General features: G+C 40.0%; 2 long non-coding RNA genes across 3 annotated transcripts in view; one reads left to right on the top strand and one right to left on the bottom strand.

Moving 5' to 3' along the window:
- Positions 1 to 14,847, top strand: part of LOC135015742 (uncharacterized) — a 230,425-nt gene that overhangs the window by 30,367 nt on the left and 185,211 nt on the right. The gene's annotated exons all lie outside the window — the stretch shown is intronic.
- LOC135015758 (uncharacterized) lies at positions 8,543 to 13,079 on the bottom strand. Its single transcript, XR_010213948.1, has 3 exons — positions 10,535 to 13,079; positions 9,257 to 9,360; positions 8,543 to 8,867 (listed from the first exon to the last, which is right to left on the bottom strand). It is a non-coding gene; the product is annotated as an uncharacterized LOC135015758 (long non-coding RNA).

Below are 14,847 nucleotides of genomic sequence, written 5' to 3'. Positions count from 1 at the left end.
TAGGGACCTTAGTAAATATACCCCCAGCAGTGCACATGGTTTTGCCCATTAGAAGAAGATTTTGCTTTTTGATAATTGAATTAGGCCCATAGTACAGAGAAATTCAAACAGAGGTTGAGTTTGGAGACTATGAATTTAATAACTTTAAAATCTTGAAGATGGAAACTTCAATCTGGATCTACAGGATATTGTGACATTACCTTGTTTTGTTTTTACCAGTGCCTGTTGCATGAAAGTGTGATGTGAATTGTCTACACCAGTAAGTTGGAATTGCAATGCCCATGCAATGATTTTCCTGGAGAAAAGCAGTAAATGCATTTATAGCCATAAGCCCTTTAAGTGATAGGTAATTACAGTTAAAATCACATATTGGTTAGTTCAGTAAAACATATCATAAGAAGCTTAAACATATAAATGACAGCTTTAGCCGATAACTTACACACCCATCAATCCTCCAAATCACAGCCAAGCTAAGAACGTGAGGTTGAAATTTAAATCAGTGGAATACAACAATTAATTTGTGTAAGGAAAGAGCAGTACAAAGAATAAATTTAGAGAAGAAATCAGAAATACAAAGAGAGTAAAGTCTACATGTAAATAAAGTGCCCCGGGACATCAAAAGAGCCACTACTAATAATTATTATGGGACAACAGGGTATTGTGTAGACTGTTGTATAATCCCACACACTTGGTAAGGAAATACACAATTCTTCAGTATTATTTCCCTAGATACTGTACACAGTAATTTTGAGACAAATAAAATATATGACATTGACACAACAGAGAAATCACCATTACCAAATATTTGGCCTGATCCTGAGTTGGATGCACTCCCGATGTTGGATGCAGTTGAGTGATTGTTTTATTCCGCGCAAATATCAAAGTGGCTCTGCACATGCACCCAGATTCCATATGCACAGAGTTGTAAAATGTATTGAGACGGTATTGCGTTTTTCTGGCCAGTAGTAGGGTGGTGGCATAGCAGATGCATGAAGATGATCCATCTTATGGGTGTGATATGGAAGTGTCAATGGACTGATTGTGAACTCAGACACATAACTGTTCACATTGAAGGCTCTACTCTGACCAATGGTTACCTCCAAAGATGCACCAAATGGTATTTGAGTGTCTAATGATGCTCAAAGTGATTGACAGGGCCCTAGCCACATGGCTGTATGGGTGTGATAGTTTATCCCGGCGTTTGAGATGCTGTCGCATCCTGAATGTGAGAATGTTAACAGGTTTGGGGGTTAAGTACCCTAACTCCCCCCCCCCCCCCCTCCCTACCCGAACACTAACCCTCCTCGGTGGTGACTAGGGCTAAATCTAGGGGAATGGCAGCTAGGGCTACATTTTGGGGAGGGGGGTGCTATGGCTAACCACCTAACCCTAACCCACTCTAATGCTTAGCCCTAACCCTACCTCCCAGGGAATTAACCTTGATACCCACCCCAATACTTACCATTGGGATGTCAGCTATGGGTGTCCCAGAGCCAGTATCCTGAGTGGTGTTAGGATTCTGGCATCATTCACATGACCGCTAGCATCCCGACTGTCAAGATGCCAAACACATCTTGGCTGTACACCAGGCAAGGGATTGTAGCGCCATTTCTGTATAGTCACAGATGTGCAACTGCCCGATAGATAGATAGATAGATAGATAGATAGATAGATAGATACTGTACTGTATAGCTGGGTAGTCATCATTGTCTGTAAGTTATACACTCTGCCCTGTGTCTGTGCACCCCTTTCATATTCTTATTTACCAGGGAATGCCCATGGACCTCCCACTGTCCTCAGCTTCCTTGCAGTCAACCAGCGGGCCACGTTGTTTGGATCCAGAATGTATGCTAAAGTGTGATATGGATCAGTGAGATGCTTTCTATCTGCATTGAGATAAAAATTCTACCTTTAAGAATTGTACAATGGACATAAAATACATACAGTACTTAAACGGTTAACACAATATAATACAAGTAAAGTTTAACACATGATACGGGAACAAACATTTTCATGTTCACAATTTATGGTAGGTCTTCTTTTGCAAATCATAGCACATTGAAGTGTATATTAATGGAATGGTTTATGATGTTTATATTGAGCTATTCAATTATTTTCATTTCATTATAACTGTTTTACAATGTATGCTTGTTAAAAATGTAATTGCATGTTTTCCAACAACTTTATACTACAATTCTCAACATCAGTCTCTCAAAAGCCTACTCAATTGTACCTAACAAATCAAATCCTACTGTAAATCAGAATTAAGACTTTTTCTACATTTTCATACTGTGGTTTCAGTAGATTATGAACATAACACAATATAGTTAATAATACTAACATATATATAGATATAGGGAACACTGCTTTCAGTAACCAACTAATTTCTGTGTAAAATTATTTGGTAGCAGGAATATCAATGCAAACCCTAGAAATGGTTCCTAATGTCACTTCAGGGTTCCTCTCTATCTTCAATGTGATGGGATAGTAGTACATCAGTTAAGAGTACAACAGAATCTCTGATTTGTATTCATAAAACTTAGAATATATAATATTAAATACACAGACTCCTAATTTCAAAAGAATATACAAGTATAATATATACATAGATACCTACAAAAAGAAAACTTATACTTATCAAGTAACAATGACAGAGTATTACTGCATACCCAGTAAAAGTATAAAGAAAATTATAACAAAAATATATACTAGCAGGTGACCTGATTCTTACAATATGCACTACAAAAAAAGAGCTACGCATTACAAAATGATAAATTGTAAATGTCAGTGTTTATTACCAGAGAATACACATAAAAAGTAAATGCATATAATTCATATATAATAATGGGATTTGTGCAGCTAGGAACAAGATTCAGGAGTGGCAGTGATTGAAAAGGGGTGGTCTTCAGTATGCCGGCGGTCGGGCTCCCGGCGACCAGCATACCGGCGCCGGGAGCCCGACAGCCGGCATACCGACACTTATTCTCCCTCGTGGGGGTCCACGACCCCCCTGGAGGGAGAATAAAATTGTGTGGCGCGCGTAGCGCGCTACCGTGCCCGTAGCGTAGAGAGCGCAGCGAGCCCGCAAGGGGCTCATTTGCGCTTGCCACACTGTCGGTAAGCCGGCGGTCGGGCTCCCGGCGCCGGTATGCTGGTCGCCGGGAGCCCGGCCGCCGGCATATCGTAGTGAACCCATTGAAAAGACTAGAACCAAGGGCGTAGCTACCATAGGTGCTGGGAATGCAGCTGTTATGTTGCCAAGATCTGAGATGGGCCTACCATCCCTGTCACGGGGCCCAATTCAGACATGCTCGCTGTTGTGCTAATTTGCAAGGCGGTCGATTGCAGTTCGCACACACGAGGCCAAACTGCGAAAAAATCCAGTGACTTTTTTGATCGCTAGGTGTACGCAAGTTGATTGACAGAAAGCCGGAGTTTGGAGTTGGTAACTGGCCATTTTCTGGGAGTATCAGGAAAAATGCAAGTGCACCCAAGCGTTTTCAGTGAGGGTGTGTGATGTCAACTTTGGCCCCGATCAGCCTGATTCTGTTGCACTGTAGGAGTAGGTCCTGGGCTACGCAAAGACTGTGCAGACTGGAAAAATCATTAGATGGTGTGTTGCAAACTAATTTGCAGCTGACCGGCATTTGCAGAGATATTCACAAGGCATATGCCGACTTGCACGGGGCGGGTTTTCACTCTCTGTGGCTAATATTTGATAGCAAACCTCTGCAAATTTGCAGAGGAGTAATTTGGTCTGAGTTACCCCACAGTTTCATGTGTTATATACAAGGGTGTAGCTACCATAGGTGCAGGGAGTGCAGCTGCTATGGGGCCCAGAGCTAAGAGGGGCCCACATTACCTGTAACAGTTACATGTGTTATATACAAGGGTGTAGCTACCAAAGGTGCAACTGCTATGGGGGCCAGAGCAGATAGGGGCCCACATTCCCTGTTAAAGTTAAATGTGTTAAATACATTTTCACCATTGGGTAGTAAAAAGAGGTCCTTACAAACTTTTGCTTTGGGTCCTACAAATATGTAGTTATTTCACCTTCTTATTGTAATGTGGTATAAAATTAACTGGGACACTGAGATGTGGCACCATAGGAGGTGGAGGGACTAAATGGCATAGGAGGTGGGTGGACTATATGTATGGCATAATATGGGAGGTGGAGGGACTATATAGCACCATAGGAGGTGGAGGGCCTATATGTATGGCATATTGTGAAGTGTAGGCACTATAATGTGGCATAATATATACTGGGGACACTGTGCTGCCTAATGTGTATTGTCATCCCTACAATGTGAAATAATGTGAACTATGACACTACTATGGATTGGACACTGCTAATTGGCATAACATTAACTAGGGCACTACTATGGTTCAGAAAATGAACTACTGTAGGACACTATTATTGGGCATAAAATTGATAACTGCTGCATAAAGATGTGTCTTTCTAGAAGCATTGGGACAGGGGTCCCTTCAAAATGTTGCTATGGTGCCCACAAGGTTCCGTGTACACCCCTGACTAGAACCAAACAAAACAGTAATATTTAACTCTGATGCTTTATATCAACACACATGAAAACAATAATCATTTTGTGCAGCACACATATGTAGGTTGGGGTTGGGTATGAAATCCCAACTGATTGTGGTAAGTTCAGTGAATCTAAGAAGAGGGGGCCGGGTCCAATGACGCTAAATTGATAGAATAACATCATATTAGCCCTGCTCTCTCCATATGGACCCGCAATACTCAACATTATTCTTCCCATCCTGCATACTTTGCTAGGATGTGGGAGGGATGCGAGAGGGCCACCCACTCTTTTATGAGCCTGGAGGACTCCCCCAAAATTTGAGTGTCTCCAGGAGGTTCCAGGAGAGTAGGTAAGTATGGTGTCATCTCTTCCAGATAATACCTATTCTGCCTAGTGTATTCCTATGTACTGCACCTTAAATGGCTGCCTCACCTGGATCCTTTGTGGGTAGGCTGAATAATCCATAGATTGATGCCCCATGATAAGTAAATGTCAATGGACTAATTGTGGGCAGCATTCCTGAAAACAGGGGCATACCACCCGGGTTTTCTGAGAGTGCCTAGGACAGGGTCTACGTCTTCCAAAGCAGTTTCCAGGCCTGGCAGAGTAGTTCCATTGCCTATTTTGTGTAAGCTCAGACCTACTCAGATGGCGATGACTGCGACCATTTCAGTCATTGGTTGCGATGGTGATCCGATGCAGCATCTTCGGTTGCAGCACTCGGACCTGCGATACAGAAGGCATTTTTTTCTGACACCTCTCTTTCTATACTGTACCTTGATTTTGGGAGCGCTACACCACACAGTTTGTTTTAGTGTTATATTTCAGTGTGACAGTGACCACATTTTACATGTTATTACAGGTTGAGTATCCCATATTCAATTATTCCGAAATACGGAATTTTTTGAGTGAAACTGAGATAGTGAAACCTTTGTTTTCTGTAGTTCAATGTACACAAACTTTGTTTAATACACAAAAGAAATAAAAATATTGTATTAAATGACCTTCAGGCTCTGTGTATAAGGTGTATATGAAACATAAATGAATTGTGTGAATGTACACACGCTTTGTTTAATGCACAAAGTTATTAAAAATATTGGCTAAAATTACCTTCAGGCTGTGTGTATAAGGTGTATATGAAACATAAATGCATTTTGTGCTTAGACTTAGGTCCCATCACCATGATATCTCATTATGGTATGCAATTATTCCAAAATACGGAAAAATACGATATCCAAAATACCCCTGGTCCCAAGCATTTTGGATAAGAGATACTCAACCTGTATTATTTTTATTAATAAAAATGTCCATTAGGTCCAGATTTAGTGACACTGTTCTGCGTTGAATGCAACCTGCTCCCCCTTCTATAAAATGGTACTATGCATAGAAGTGGGATGTAACACATTAATTTTTTTAATTGCACAAGAAAATTACAAAACACATTCGATTGTTACGGGGCACAGAACATTTGGGCAAATAAAACAATACGCTGCATCATCAATGCAAATCCTTTGTCAACCTCCCAGACAAACACAATAGACAGTTGTTTTACATTATTCTTTAACAGTTCTTGGCTGATAAGCACATAGTTAGAAAATAAATGGGGCTATGTACTGTACCTGTACATACCTGGACAGCACTGATATACAGTGACTAATACAAAAAAAGACAAGAAACAGCAATATAATATAATCTTATTACCAAACATGTCTATTCATCATACAGATTCATTTTCGTGCCTCAGTACAGATGTCTGATATAAAACCTTACGTCTGAAAATAGCAATTTCAAGTCGAGAGACAGAAAATAAAATGAATTGACAGCCTAACGGATTAAAACTTCCACTCAATTTTTATTTCATAAATAATAGAGTCCTAAAATTAAAGAATTCCAGCATGATGGTGATCTTGACAAGCAGCCTGATAGCCTCAGAAGTATATTCCAGCTGTATTAAACTGCCAATCAGAAAAATAACAATGGAAAAACACCATCGAAGGCAGATGCCCTTTTCCCTTTATTACTCTGAATAAACTGGAATAAGGGTCCTGACTAGCCATCGTATTGCTATACGTTTCCCTTTGTTTATGAAAATAACCTAAAATAAGAATCTGATATGAAAGTAAGATTCTATCTTCGTTTCTAATAGGTTTTCAGTTTTTTTTTAATCTTTTGAAGATTTTGAGTAAAGTTGTTTTTCTCCAGCAGATTCATAAACTCTTATTTATTTTACATATGTATCCTTTGTTTGACCCCTAGAGTGGGTGCTTTGATATTTAGGGGCTGATGCAGAAACGCAACTACACCAGTTTTCCAAGTGCAAATTGAGTAAAATACTCAATTCATGCTCATTAATGGCTAATGCATATTTGGATGACTGTACATAGGCTTGTGCCTGGAGAGGCAATATAGGTTAGGGTCTTTCTAATGTAAGACAAGTCCAGTAAAGGCTTGTTCATATCATAGCGAGCACATGCAGACACTTATACATCTGTTAGAGCCATATTAGCCATATAGATATATTACTGTGGTTGAGGGTAGGTGCAAATACTATACACAATGATGATGATGATGATGATGATGATGCAAACATGCAAATGAAAATGAGCATACATCAAGGCATCAGCGCTAAGGAATGCCAATGCCCATATAGGATTGCCCTCTAGCCATAATAGTGAGTGTTTAGTGCAATGATCAGCACTCAGAAGCATGCCTGCCCAAATCAACGCTATAACACATCAAATCATGAAGAGATTGCTTGGTATTTACATACCCTTAACACAACAGCAAGCTTTTTCTAACCTTTTGACCAATTTTAATTTAAATTGTTCAATTATGTCCTTAAACCAATTAAATTGCCTAATACATTGACTAATAATTGCCTTTAAGAGCATGTACCTTACACCTTAAGTAGTGGATACAGTGTCCAAAAAAAAGACTTTATAATACTAATCCATGTGCAGATACACCGTTACAGTGTGCATTTGTGTCATTGTGCAAAATCAAATGCATTATCACTCACTATGAATACATAGGGGGGAAATTCAATTGTTTACTTGCGCCTGATCTCTCATATAATGTGACAGGAGATTGCGGGGTGATATTCAATTGTTCCCCATAAGACGCTGAATTCACCCATATCAGTTGTGTTTTGCTATGTAAAGCATCAAAATGCAAGTAAACGAATGGCCGCAACATGAAAAGTCCCATTTGGGTGCCCAAATGGGTCACCTTTTGCGCATTTCGGCTAGCCACCCCTGGGGGTAGTGAGCTGAAATGAAGGTCTCGCGACCACCGGCAGAAACATTTGAATAGCTGCCGGCGAGTGCATGTGGGTGCGCTTACCCGTGATAACAATTTAATTCCCCCCATAGACTTATTATTGCATGTTACAAAACTGACACGCACTGCATGTTTTTTTTAATATCACATCAAAGTTAATGCATTTATATTGAAATAAATGTTGTGTCTTAGTAGTGGCTCCATTTGCCAGTGTGACTCTCTACCTGTGATGGAAGTGACTAAAGTATATGTCATCAAGAGGATAAGAGGATGTGCGTGCCAGTGATTGATGTTTTTATATAATATCGAAAGATAGATGGATAGATAGATAGATAGATAGATAGATAGATAGATGGATCGATGTGTATACCAGTGGTTCCAAAAGTTTTTTGAATCCTGGCACGATAGAGTACCAGAATTTTTTCCCGCCCCCCCCCCCTCCCCCCCCCCCCCCCCCCCCCCCCCCCAGGACAAACGTTTCTTATTGTGAAAATCGGAAAATCATATTAAATTAAGTAAATTGTGTTTACTGTATATGTCATCCTTAGGGTCAGTTATGTGGTGAGGGACAGGATTCACTTCTGTTTGCCCACATATTTTATAATGGAAAGCCACAAGCACTGGTTTTGTCTATTACACTAACCATATATAATTTGATTTGGTCCTGGGCCACCAACCCACGGCACCCATGAAAGTACCCCGAGGCACCCCGAGGCTATATCTATACACACACACACACACACACACACACACACACACACACACACACACACACACACACACACACACACACACACTTACATAGTATTCATAAAAACACAGCACATTCTAAATTTAAACAATATACACATTTAGTTATAAAAACAAACATAAAAGTGCCACATAATTGGGTCTCAAACATGTTCCATAAAAATGGAAATAAATTAAAATTGCAAAATAAGGTTCAATGTATTGGATACACTGTGTTGGAGGCTGCCCAGCAAATTGTGTTTTGGCCAAGCTCCTTGGCCAGGGACTCCTGGAGCTGCTTCCTGATCACATGAACATCTAAAAAAATTAAAATAAACATAAAATTACTACAAACATAAAAAAAATTGTTAGGTTTTGGTCTGCCACTTCGAATACAAGTAACATTTCCCATCTCTTATAAACACACATTACATGTAACATTAAACACATCTACAATATATAGTCTGTTGTGCTTCAGGTAACATACATGGACATATTATTTACAGTTTGTGACTTATTGCTTTCTATAAACAACTAAAACAGATGTTGCTGTATACCTGCCAATGAGATAATTGTCATTGTAACAAAATAATCTTGTGGAAAGCATAGGCAATCAAATCTAAGAATATGTTATTATCAATAGATGCCAAAATTAATAAACAATACACACAACTAATGTAACTGCCACACATTACATGTATATTTACCTACAACACCCAACGCTGCTCTTGCCCCATCTTCAGCTGGGACTTGTGCTGTCGTAGACTGGGCAGTTGAAAGGGGCAGGGAACATTCAAAACACAATTATGCGCTTGTGAAAAAAGATACAATATGGAATTGTTAACAAATTATAATTTAATCTTTGTCAAACTGCAGCTCCAGACAGGGGTGGCTGAAATGACCCTTTTTTTTTAAGATAAAGATAAACAATATACATGAAGCACTGTTCATCAAAGATTTTATATATAAAGAACATTTATTTGCACGCATAAGTAATGCAAAAAGAAAAAACAAACAGCCAGTGCAAATATTGCTGATTATCAATATTCACATACATTTTAAGATAGTAAAGAGATATCATATATTCTAAAAACTGTATCATATAACTGCCTCAAAAGGATCAATCTCTTTACAAACAAATTAATGAGTTATACCCCATTTACACCAAGCTTTTGACCCATTGCTGGGTTTACCCAGGTCACAGCTTGGTGTGAAAGGGTCCATGAAAAATAACCCAGGTCGAGTGACCAATGAATCCGACCCTGGTAGCTACCATGGTTGGACCCAGGTAACGATGCAAGGTAAACAGCTGGACCCGTTTTATCCGACCCCAGGTTATGCATAAAAGCTTATACAGTACAATTGGGGTTATTCAGACCTGGACACACACAGCAGCTGCATCCAGGTGGTCTGTGCACTCATGAAGGATGCGGCCGCAGTGTGAATGACAGCATTAAATGTCGGGGGCATAGTTGCGGCATTGATGGGGCGGGAAATTCCGAACGGGGGGCAGGCCGTGACATCACACACAGCCGCTCTGAAAAAAAATGTCAGCAGACCACCTGGCAGCGCAGCCAGGTGTAAAAATGGTTTGAAGCATATCTGTGTTTCTTTTAATGATGATCCTCAAAAAATCATCTCCATGTGTCCTCCCATGTAAACATGTTACCATAAAAAACAAATGAAAAACTTTTCTACACATCGTTATGTTCATTTGTTTTTTATTTGCTAGCCACAATCTCTTGTTGTTTGATATATATATATATATATATATATATATATATATATGTTAAATGCAAAGTCTGGCACTCCCAAAGCATGTACTTAACTGCAGCCGGTGCCCTCATAAAGAATAAATATACAAAGCAGAGATGCGGCACTCCAGGCTTGAATAAATCACAGCAAGCTAGTACTTTGCAGCAACGTTTCAGTAGTCGCACCTACTGTTGTCAGGCTTTAATATAGTATCAAAACAGTGTACATACCTTTATAGTATCACCCTATGTGCATTCCCGCCAGCTTGTCCGGGGCCGCTCACCCGCCGAGCTGCATAAGACGTGACGTCATCGTCAAGCGACGGCGCCGTGCAATAGCCACCCATCACCATAACAACCAAAGTTACATGCAGTAAACACTAAAGCTTGCTGAAACAATATGATAGCAGATAGTTAACAGCTACATAGTTATCTTCTACACATTTTGCACATTGTTACACAGCATCAAAGCATGCCTGCTACAATTGTTGTCCATATCATGGCCAATACTTATATATGCTGTTTTACGATTACCGTTGGCAAGTATCACTAACTGTTTCATTTAAAAAAAACATGGCTATGAGACTGTTTCATTGAGACCTCTAGGGTGTATTACACCCAGGCGCAATATACATTTTGTTTCTAATTGTAATAATTTTGCACCTCTATTGCCTCCTCTCATATCTCCCAGAACACAGTCTATCATTCTATATCTGATGCTATGTACTGGATGTTTAAAATGGGCAAAATGCCAGGCAACGGGCTGTTCACTATCTCCCGTGTCCAGGGCATTTCGGATGGCTGATCTGTGAGCTGACATCCTTTCTTTGAACTTTTGCTCAGTTTTGCTGATGTAGCTCAAGCCACATGGGCAAATGATTTGATAAATAACAAAATTTGAGTTGCATGTCAGCTGATGCTTAATGGGGATTTTTTGCCCCGTATGGGGATGATTAAAAAAGTCACCTTCAAGGAGATATTGGCACGTAACAAAAGAATATTTGATATTACCTAATTTTATTAAAGAAGGCAAGAACAACCTTTTGCCTGCAGGTTCTCTCTTTAATTTTGCCACATCAGTTTTTACCAACAAATCACGGAGGTTCTGGCCTCGTGAATATAATCCCTGGTTACTATTAGGGAGCTATATCAGTATGTGTGTATGTGTAATGTTGATAATGTAATTTGTATGCTATAATACAGTGGAGGGGGAAGAAGCTGCTAGACTGTCCCCACGGCAGCAGTACCTGCATGCCATAGCCGGGGAGCAGGAGTCACAAGTAGTTAGAGAGGAGGTTATAAAAGGGGCTGCTGGTGCGGCAGTTGGGGGAGAGTCGGTAGCCTGTGAAAGAATGAGGAGCAGTGATGGAGGACAGGGGGATCTCTCACCAGTAAAGGAGGTGACCCCCGTCTAAACCAGTTCGGTGAAGTGTGGGAATCGCTGACACCGGGAGCTTTCACGGTGGTTGACGCATGGGTGAGGAGAGACTACAGTCCAGGACTGACAGCACCTTACCTCTCTCTGCCAGCGCTGATTGCATAGGAGGCCAGGAGAGTGATGGTGTGGAGGGCTGGAGCGCCGGTCAGGCAAGTCGATCCTCCAATTCAGCGGCTGGTAGAAGTAGGGACAGCCTCCCTGAGGAATCGAAGGGGCTAGGCTACAGCACAGACCCATAGACCCAAATTCAGTGTGGTATGACTGGGTGAGTGACCATCCCTCCGGAGCAGCCATTCAGCATAGAGTTGGGGGAGTGGCCTAGTCGCAGAGGGAGCGCAGCAGCTGAGAAGTGGGGTTAAGTAAACTCCCACTATGCACTATACAACCCCAGCTGCATGACACGTATCAATGTAGTTACAGGAGTGGGACATATAACCTTAGCTACAGGCATTGCTTATAGCAGAATCAGTTATACAGCTGCTGAATTCAATTATACAGTATTATAAAACGATGCTGATATTTAGTGAAAGGATTGAATACATTAATAGTAACCGTTATATAGCATATTGGCCGAGATACCATACTGCTGAAGCCTTTGCTATACGTGACATACTGGACAATTGTAAGACATATTAAAGGTTACAGCTTCCCATATAGATATACTACTGCATATGTTATTTATATCATCTGTTGGAGGCTGCTTAGTACAGAAGAGGACATCTGCTGCAGTCACCAGTCCGTGAGAAACAATTTGGTTACTAGTTAGACAGAAGACTTTGTTACATATAAAAACTTCCCTTTGGACAGCTAGAAAGGAAACATACTGTAAGTAGCAGTCGCAGTCTAGCAGACACTGAATTCTATATAGCTGCAAGTCATCATTTATTGGATATAAAATGCTACAACAGTAAACAGAGGCTCGTATTATCCTTTCTGTACCAGGGAGAACTGATACTTCAAAGACAGTGCCGGAAATTATTAAGGGGAAGTATCTACAGCCTATTCAGTCCACAGTTAGAGCAACAGACGGGAATATCGGCCCATAGACCCCATTAATATTCAGTAGAGACTACCTGATTTGCTATTTATAGCAGGATTGCAACATTGTAATGAAAAGATATCCTTCCAGATACTACTATAACTCTAACTCAGGAACCCCAGGGCCCCAACGAGTGCACTATAAGGACAAGGGTACCCGGGTTATTTGTTGCCTAAGACAAGGCGGAGAGGTTTTTTTTGTGTTGCATGCATTTATAATTGTATAGGCACACTAAGGCAAATAGTTTAGAAAGGTAAAAATGAGTATATTAAGAAATATATTTATATAATCATATATGGCTATGTAATGTTATTAAATATTTAGTACTGTGACATTAAAACTACTATACTTACCATTCTTCCTGGTGTTGCTGGAAGCGTACGGGGAGAGCTGCAAAAGAGGACAGGTATATTAAAGTCAAAGGGAAGTTGTATTCACATGCACATGAATGTATATTGAAGAATCACCTTATTAGGGGATAGGGCTTACCCAAGCAAGCCCCAACCAAAATAATCTCATAGCTTGGGTGGAGGCACATTTAGGGTAATCAATCAATAGATTAGTGTGAAAAGAGGGTTACATGAATAACAAGGCATTAATTTTGTTTCTCCCAGATGCAGATTATTGTCTGAATTTATGATTGGCCAATATTTTTTGGATATAGAATTAATATGTGTTGATGCCACATTAAATTTATTTACACACGGTAAAACTGGTTTATCCACCTTAGTTATCTTATTTGTGGGAAGAAACATTTGTGATGATCCGCAACAAGATACCCCCTTGTTTGTGCCTGGATGACACAGTTACACACAAAATGAACACACGAGGGGGGTTAATTCTTTAAAGAAAACCAAATACCTATGATTACTCGGGTAGATTCACCATAATACAGGGTTGGTGTTGCTCCCCAGAGTCAGAAAACCAAATATTCTAGAAAGAGAAAAGAAGACTCTATCTTGGGGGCACTCTTTGAAATATAAATAGGGCCAGATATACCCTTAGGTATCATTAAAATATAACCTTTAATTGTATCTTTAAAATTAATAGGAATTTGAAAAGGAAAAATATATAAACACACACACAGGTTTATTCATATACACCTTGGGATCACTTGTCTATCACAAGGAGTTCAAAGAACACTGATTGCTCACTATGGAGCTTATTGGCTCAGAGAACACTGATTGCTCACCGAGGAGCTTGTTTTAATTATTTTTATTCAGATTTTTTTATAACCAATTATGATCTCTCACTGTTTAAACAACCATATCATGAATAGGTATTGATTTACCGAACGTCAGCTCCTATATTCTCAAACACATGTATAATTATAAAAATTCAAAATTTGCCCAAATGGTATATACACAGTGTTGAGAGAAGCAGAATGCCCATCATATTTATATGGTATCTTATGCGCTCATTAGTAGCCCGACATTTATAGTTGGTATAGAGAGAAAAAAGGAAAGAGTAAAAAAGATGATCAGTATGCCATGGTACATTGCTTCTACTGTCTCACCGTCATGAGCTCAAGGTTTTTGTTAGCTCAGCGGCCGGTGGATGAGAGGGCAGCGACCTTGAAATTTCTGACCAGAAAGAGGATAAGTGGCCGTACTGCTTTCCCTGTTAGAGCGGATGGAATGTCTCGATATCCTAGGACATTGCAGGACACTGCACCGCAATCCAGGGATGAGTGTTAACCGAAATTGAGTACAATTCCTGCCAGTTTAATTTTCAGGTAATTGCAGGGAGATGATAGGGAGTGGTTCAATGTTAAACCAGTGCCGTGCACATTCTCACATAGAAATGCATTTATCAAAAAAGCCGTTCTCCACACAGGCTATTAGCAAAGTACTTTCCCAAATTTATTTTCAGGTATACTTTATCGGTATACTAATATTGTTAGGCTCACTTAACATAATTCATTATTTTCTCTAACATTTGACCATAGGTCACTGAACAATATGTGTTGGGCTAAAAAGTAGCAGCAAACCCAGCTAGAATGAAAAGTTTTTATGACCGCAAACCCAGTCCAGCCGCTGAGATCTCTTTTCGTCATGTACTCTGGTC

Source organism: Pseudophryne corroboree, chromosome 2 (genome assembly GCF_028390025.1).
Source record: "Pseudophryne corroboree isolate aPseCor3 chromosome 2, aPseCor3.hap2, whole genome shotgun sequence".
NCBI lineage: Eukaryota > Metazoa > Chordata > Amphibia > Anura > Myobatrachidae > Pseudophryne > Pseudophryne corroboree.
Note: the sequence above shows the minus strand (reverse complement) of the source record. Positions and strands in the feature narration are given on the sequence as shown.